This window comes from Chinchilla lanigera, unplaced genomic scaffold, assembly GCF_000276665.1.
Source record: "Chinchilla lanigera isolate Chin_1 unplaced genomic scaffold, ChiLan1.0 scaffold00040, whole genome shotgun sequence".
NCBI lineage: Eukaryota > Metazoa > Chordata > Mammalia > Rodentia > Chinchillidae > Chinchilla > Chinchilla lanigera.
Genome location: NW_004955441.1, coordinates 14,708,584 through 14,715,668, shown reverse-complemented (window position 1 = coordinate 14,715,668; position 7,085 = coordinate 14,708,584). Strand labels below are relative to the sequence as shown.

The following is a 7,085-nucleotide window of genomic DNA, read 5'->3' as shown; positions in this document are numbered from 1 at the left end:
TATCTTCCACTTCATTCAGGCTGTTTTGCAAGCTTTCAATGGAATGTTTAATTTCCTGGATATCTGTTTGCATCTGTTTCATACCTTCTAGTTCTTTTCTATATTGTTCCCTGAAGGTTTCCATGAGTTCTCTATGCTCTTCTATTGTCTTGTCTATGTCATCTTTGGATATGCTGAACATTTCTTTCATTATTGTTGTCATTTCTTTTTTCACCTGAGACATTATTTCTGATCTGTTGTCTTCTATGGCCTGATGGAGTTGTTTCTTTACCTCAGTTGCTATCATTTCAGTGTATGACTTCCAGGCTCTTCTGTGTTGATGCCTCTTGGACTTGTTTTGGGTGATGTGGAGGTCTGGGATTGCATTTTACTACTTTGTTTTGTCATTTTTGAAGATCCAGAGTCTCCCTGGAGTGCAGCCTCACTGTCCTGATTGCGTGAGTGGCAGGGTGAGAGTCTGAAGATCCCCAGTGCTCAGTGTAGCTCCTGTGCTGGTGAGTGGTGGCAAGGTGGGGTCCCAGGTGCTCCTGACCTTTCTTGCATTCAGTTTGCTCCCAGGCATGTGTGGGAAGGGCGGGGGAGCCTCGCTGGTGTTCCTGAGACTGTCTGGGGTTTGGCCCAGCTTCCACAAGAGTAGGGAAGATGTAGGTCATGTTCACTGAGGCTTCAGATTTGCCCAGGACAGAGCTTGCTACCCACACAGGCTTCCTGAAGATGTCTGGGGCTCAGCCCATGCCGGGCTGACACACTATGGGTGTGGTGGGTAGCCACTGAGGCCCCAGAGGGTGCTCGAGGTTTCGCCTGCCTTGCATGCTGGTCAGGGAGGCAAAGCTGAGACTCCCACATGGTCTATTTTAACACAGAACCTATGGTACATACTACAATTTCTTTTTAGTGGCTTAATACGCTGTGACACATAGCTTTTATGTCATTTCATTTATAGCTTGTCTCTCTAGTCAGAAACTCTTCCCAAGCTACAGTTTGGTTACATTTAACTTCCCTTGCCACTTAGCACAAATATGACTATGTTTTAAATATCTAAGTTTAGTTAAAATTATAGAGCACTTGGATTAATAAGTGCTTTTGCATATCTAATCTTATTTGATTTTCAAAACAACATTTGGAGGTGGAGTTTACTGTTATCAGCACTTTATAAATGGTCAATATGTGGCTCAGAGGAGTTCACTGGTTTCCTTGAGCTCATACAGCAGAGAATTGCCAGAGAGCTCAAATGATCCAAACATCAGTGAGAAGTCATGCTTTCCAAATCACTAGTTACCATGTTTGACTGTCCCCAAAGTTCCCGGGTTGGACACTTAATCCCTATGTGTTCATGTAATAAAAGGTAGTGCTTTAAGAGGTGATTAGGTTGCAAGAACTCTGCCTTCATGGTGTTATTGTAAGACTGGATTAGTTATCTCAGGAGTAGTTCCTGATAAAAGGATAAGTTTGACCACATCCTTTTCTCCTCACCCCTCATCTCTGTGTACATACAACGCATATGCTTTTTTGCCCTCTGCCTTCTACCATGCAAAAATGTAGTAAGAAGTCTCTTGGGAGATGCAGTCTCCTCAACCTCGAACTTCCCTGCCTGAAGAACTGTATGAAATTAATCTCTGTTCTGTATAAGTTAGCCAGGGTCACGTTTGCTAAGACAGCAGCTGGAACCAGACAAAAACACTGGTCCCTTAGACTAATTCTTGCTCACCCTGCTGTACCCCACCTGACCCCCTCCAAATCAGAGGGAAGCCAGGATTCTGTTTTTCTGGGGTTTTGTTGTAAATGTTACCCAGGAGATTCTTGGGCATCCAGCCCTCTCATATCCAAGAATAAGGATTTAGGAACTACTCGGGTAAGGCACGTGGAGGGCAGCTCCTCTTGCTGCCCCTGTGATGAGGTTTTGTAGGGCAAGGCATTCTCATAGCGGGGGTTTCCCATCTGCTTCTTTTCTCTGGGTGCTCTTTACTCCCATTTTACCTTGTCTGAAAAGAGAAAGGGGTACACAAATTGTTAAATATACATGAATGAACCCCAGTAATTGTATCTCTTGTGGTTGTTACTCCAAAAATCCAGTGATAATAGTTGAAAACTTTAAGCCCTCATCCACCCAGAATGCCCCACACCCATTAAAAGCAGCATTATTAAAAACAGCAGCTACTGGGCGTGCTTAGAAATGATTCTTCTCAAGTAAATAACTTGGAATGTTTTTATTTTAGAATATCAAAGGGAGTCTGGACCACATTATGGCTAATTGACTACATATTTCCACGAGCAGAAATGAAGCTGTATTTTAGTTATAAGGATACCAACCACAACGTCTTTAATGCTGGTTACCAGCTTTTTAAAAAGAGGAGAGAGAAAGAGCAAGAAAAAGTGAATTGCACAGTAACTTTTAGCCTGACTTAAACCTTAGCTTCAATTCTAGAACAAGGCGGCTGCAGCACAGACATTTTGGCCTGATTACAGTAATTTCAACCAAGTGCTGCAGCCAGAGTTTGTAAAAATGTATTCTGATAAAGAAACATTCGTATGGGTGGTTCTTCCTCTCCCTCTCCTCCCTCTCCCTCTCCCCCTGGTTGGTCTCCCTGTCTCCCTCCCTCGCCCTCCTTGTGCCTTGCCTTCTCTCACTTCCTCCCTCTTTCTTTTCCCTGATGGGAGGTGGTTAAAGCAGCATGCTTGCTAGAAACAATGACTTCTGAAAGCTGAGCATACTTGAGCTGCCAAGCCATTTCTAAAGTTTAAAAGCACTTATGGCAAAGTCGATCTGACTCTTCATGATTTGTTTAATCATTTTGTGCCACACAGTAATTAGGGTTAATAAGCATTACTTGCTTTACAAGCTAACCAGCCATTTCTGGGCTTAGCTAGGGGAGGGAAGCCTGAGGGAGAGATGGAGTTCACAGCTCCTTGGACCTCAAGGGCGGGGCTACGAGCAAAGCCACACCTAGCACCCCACACTCCTGGGGCTGGTCTCCTCCATGTTTATTTTTCTTGTGAGTAAATTGCTCAACTGGGGACTTCTAAAACTCTCAGCTGTGGGTGGCCTGGATTAAATTCTCCAGGAAGTAAAGAAGAGAGAAAAATCTTGATTATCCAGAACCCTTGGATGATTAGTCTTTCTGTGCAGTGGAAATTTCCCAGATAACTAAATATGTTTTTCTTTAAGCCCTAAACATTTACTTTTAACCATTTCAAATGGAAATCTAAATCAAACATATTATACTCTTCCCTTGGTTCTTAAACAATGGACATAACTTAAAAACTTCTACACTGAGTCATTAAAATGATAGTTTAGGACACTGACTTGTAATAGAAAAATTACCTTGGAGGTTGCTGAGACATGTAAGATAATTTATTTTTACAATATAATAGCCCAGATTTTTATATATGTAATACTTGCAGTGGTTTTAAATTAATTTTTTCTGAAAATTTCCCTCTGTTGTCCATGTACCTGCCACCAGCAATTCTATTTCCCTCTTCTAAACTGCTATATTCGTGGAAATGAGAGTAACAAGGCTGTCCATAAGGAGTATAAAGGCAAACAGACCCTGAGGGTGCACATAGCAGCAAGCAGATAGGGCTATTGTATCTTCTCCCCAGTTCTCTTATTCTTGCCAACTGTCTGTATGGTGAGGTTATCAGAAAGCTAAATTCTGGAAAGGTAAGAGATAACCGCTGCTGTGAGGAGGAGGATAATAGAAAACTTAGGAAGGGTAGGGATGGAGCTTAGTGGTGGAGCACTTGACTACCCTGTGCTAGGCCGTGGGTTCAATCGTCAGCACCAGAAAAACAACAAACAAAAACTCAAGAAGAATAAGGTGAAGTACAAATCACCCGTCAAAGAATTTATAATATACCAATATACTTTTTCTAATGACAAAAGCATACCTGCCAGTGTTTAAAATAGCCAAATCTTACAGGTATCTATGATGTGGAAAAGACACATTCTCCGCTCCCTGATCCTAAATCACTACTTGTGAAAAGTACCTCAGTGTTTTCTCTATCTACATATAAGCACATTATTATGGCTTTTAAAAACGTTAAGCTTGGGATCTCCCAGTGCCTTTCAACATAGTCTTTCAACTTCCTAGTTTACTTTAAATTTCTCAAAAGTTAGCTCATTTTCAGTTACTTCACTGCTTTTAACTACATCTTAGTATATCCATTAAAAAGCATCATACTTTATTTAAACAGTTCTCTGGATATTCAGATAATATCCAGTTTTTCAACAAAACTGAAGTGAACACCTTTGAATATGTATAATTGAATGAGTGGTTGGGTGGAACCAAGTCTTTGATATCGACTTTGACCTTTGTACTGTATTAGTTTCCTAGAGCTTCTATAACAATTATTACAAGCTGGATGGCTTCATGAAAATTCTGTCATACTTCTGGAGGCTAGAAGTTCAAAGTCAAGGCATCCACAGGACCAGGCTTCCTCTGAAAACTTTAGGGATACCTTCTCTGACCTTTTCCTAGCTTTGGGTAGTTTGCTGGCAATTTTTGACATTCCCAACCTCAAAACTACAGTCCAATCTCTGTAACTGTGATCTCTGCTTTCAGCATCCTGTAGTGCTCTCCCTGTGTGTCTCCATCTTTACATCTGGTGAGGATAGCAGAGACCTTAGATTAGAGGCCTACCTCATTCCAATGTGACTTCATCTTAACTAATTACATTTGCAAAAGCCTTATTTCCAAATAAGGTTACAGTCAGACACACCGGGAGTTAGCATTTTAATGTATCTTGTTTTTTGTGTGAGGAGCAGGTAGAAGGACCGGGATGCGGAGGAGACAGTTTAACTCATAACAATCTTCAACTGGTAAAAGCTTTCAAAATTTTCAAAAACATGATGCCAATTTGTATTATCTTTAACAATTTATAAGAGCACCAGTGTCTTGCTTTCTCATTTATAATGGATATTATCATTTTTTTATTTCTTAATCTATTAGGCAAAAATGTATAACTCATTATTATTTTGTTTTTGCTTAATTATTAATGAAACAGACAGATTTTCTCTACTGATTTCCTCTGTGATACACTTTAGTGCCTTCTGCCCAGTTTTCTGTTGCACTGTTGATCTTTTTTCTTACTGATTTCTAGATGGATTTTGTTTATTAGAGAAAGAAGCTCTTTGCTGATATGTTCTACTTTTCTCCCAATTTATTCCTTACCTTTTTTTTTTTTTACTACACAGAAGCTTAGTATTTTATGCAATTACCTTTCTCTTTTTAGATACCAGGAATTTTCATTCTTAGGCTCTACTCACTACAAGGTTGTAAAAATATACACTCACATTTTCCTCTAATGAAATTACAACTTGATTTATATACTTACTTTTTGCTCTTCTGGACATGTATTTTAGTGTAAAGAATAAGATGACAGTTCAGTATTCTTATTTTTTCCAGTGGCTATTAGTTTTCACAGAACCATCTTCCGAGTTATTTTCCCCACACCTTGGAAATGATGCCTACACTGCCTGCTGCGTCATGTGTAAGTTGCTACCTGTTTGGAAGTCTGGGCCACCTCTTCTGTTGCATCAGCTAATCAGAGTCTTGCTGAACTTGAACCATAGTGTTACAGTTACTATAATTTTATACACTACCCTAATATCTATTGGGACTTGTTTTCCTCCTGTACTTTTCATCGTATTCCTATTTTCACAGGTTTATTCCTCTAAGTTAAGTCTAAATATTGTCAAGTTCTTCAAACAGTTATCTCAGAATTTGAACTGGATGATATTAAACCCATAATGAAGACAAGCATTGGTGGGTCAGTGGTAGAACTCTCGCCTGCCATAATGAAGACAAAATCGTCACTTTATATTATTTTACTAAAAAATTAAACTTTCCAGGAATTTGAATGTCTTACATTTCTCAATACTACACCTTCTCCTTCACATGGTACAAGTTATATATAGTCTTATTAACTTATTATTATTTCATTATTTTCTTTTTAATTTTATTTCTAGAGATAAAAGAACCAAAACATATTAACAAACACACAGACATAAATAAAACAACATAAAAACAACACAGAATTTCAGACAAGGTGACAAGAAATTAACAATGGTTGCTTCATTACCTACTGTTAGCTTCATATTGGTTGCTCAGATAAATTCAGACATGCAAGAATGATCAAACAATTAAATATCAACTGTTCCTTTCAAGAAAGCAATAGAAATTAATAGTAAAATTATCCCAGCCATCTTGTGTATGTGTGTGTGTGTGTGTGTGTGTGTGTGTGTGTGGTGTGTGTTTCTTTCCCTTTCTCACTATCTATTGTACCTTTTAGATTTCATTTACTATTTCAGGTTCTTGTACTAGGGAGACAATATAATGTTTACACATGTGAGACTTATTTATTTCACTTATGAGTATGGTCTTCAGTGGCATCCATTTACCGATAAAAGCCTTGAGTCTATCTTTCTTTATACCTGAGTAATACTCCATTATATAAAAATATCACAGCTTTTTTTATCCATTCCTCAGTTGATGGGCATTTGGGTTGTTTCAATGATTTAGCTATTACAAATTGTGCTGCTATAAACATGGGTGCACATATATCATTATGGTATGGTGTTTTTAGTTCTTCTGGAAAAATACCCAGAAGAAGAATAGCTGGGTTGAATAAGACCTCTAACCCTAGTTTACTGAGGACTCTCCAGACTGATTTCCACAATGGTTGCACCAGTCTAGACTTCCACCAACAGTGGAGAAGGGTTCATTTTTCCCCACAGCCTCTCCAGCATTTGTTGTTGGTTGATTTTTTTGATGGTAGCCATTCTTTATAGAGTAAGATGAAATCTCAGTGTTGTTTTAATTTGCATTTGTTGAATGACTAATGATGTTGAACATTTTTTCATCTATTTATTTGCCATTTGTATTTCTTTATCTAAGAAGTGCATATTCCTCTCAAATGCCCATTTTTGGATTGGGTCTTTCAATTTGGGGGAATTTTCTGATTTTTTAAAATTCTCTAATATGTTCAGGAGAGAAGTCTTTTGTCTGAGGGACAGTTGGCTAAAATTTTTTCCCAATACATGGGTTTCTTTTCACTCAGTTGGTGATTCTTTTGATTGACAAAAA

The 7,085-nt window shown here is 38.7% G+C and overlaps 1 long non-coding RNA gene across 1 annotated transcript in view; it reads right to left on the bottom strand.

The window, feature by feature from the left end:
- Positions 1-1,308: 1,308 nt before the first annotated feature.
- Positions 1,309-7,085, bottom strand: part of LOC102019438 — a 17,845-nt gene continuing 12,068 nt past the window's right edge. The window contains exon 3 of the long non-coding RNA XR_262081.2: positions 1,309-1,982. This is a non-coding gene — a long non-coding RNA (uncharacterized LOC102019438). The remainder of the gene's footprint in view (positions 1,983-7,085) is intronic.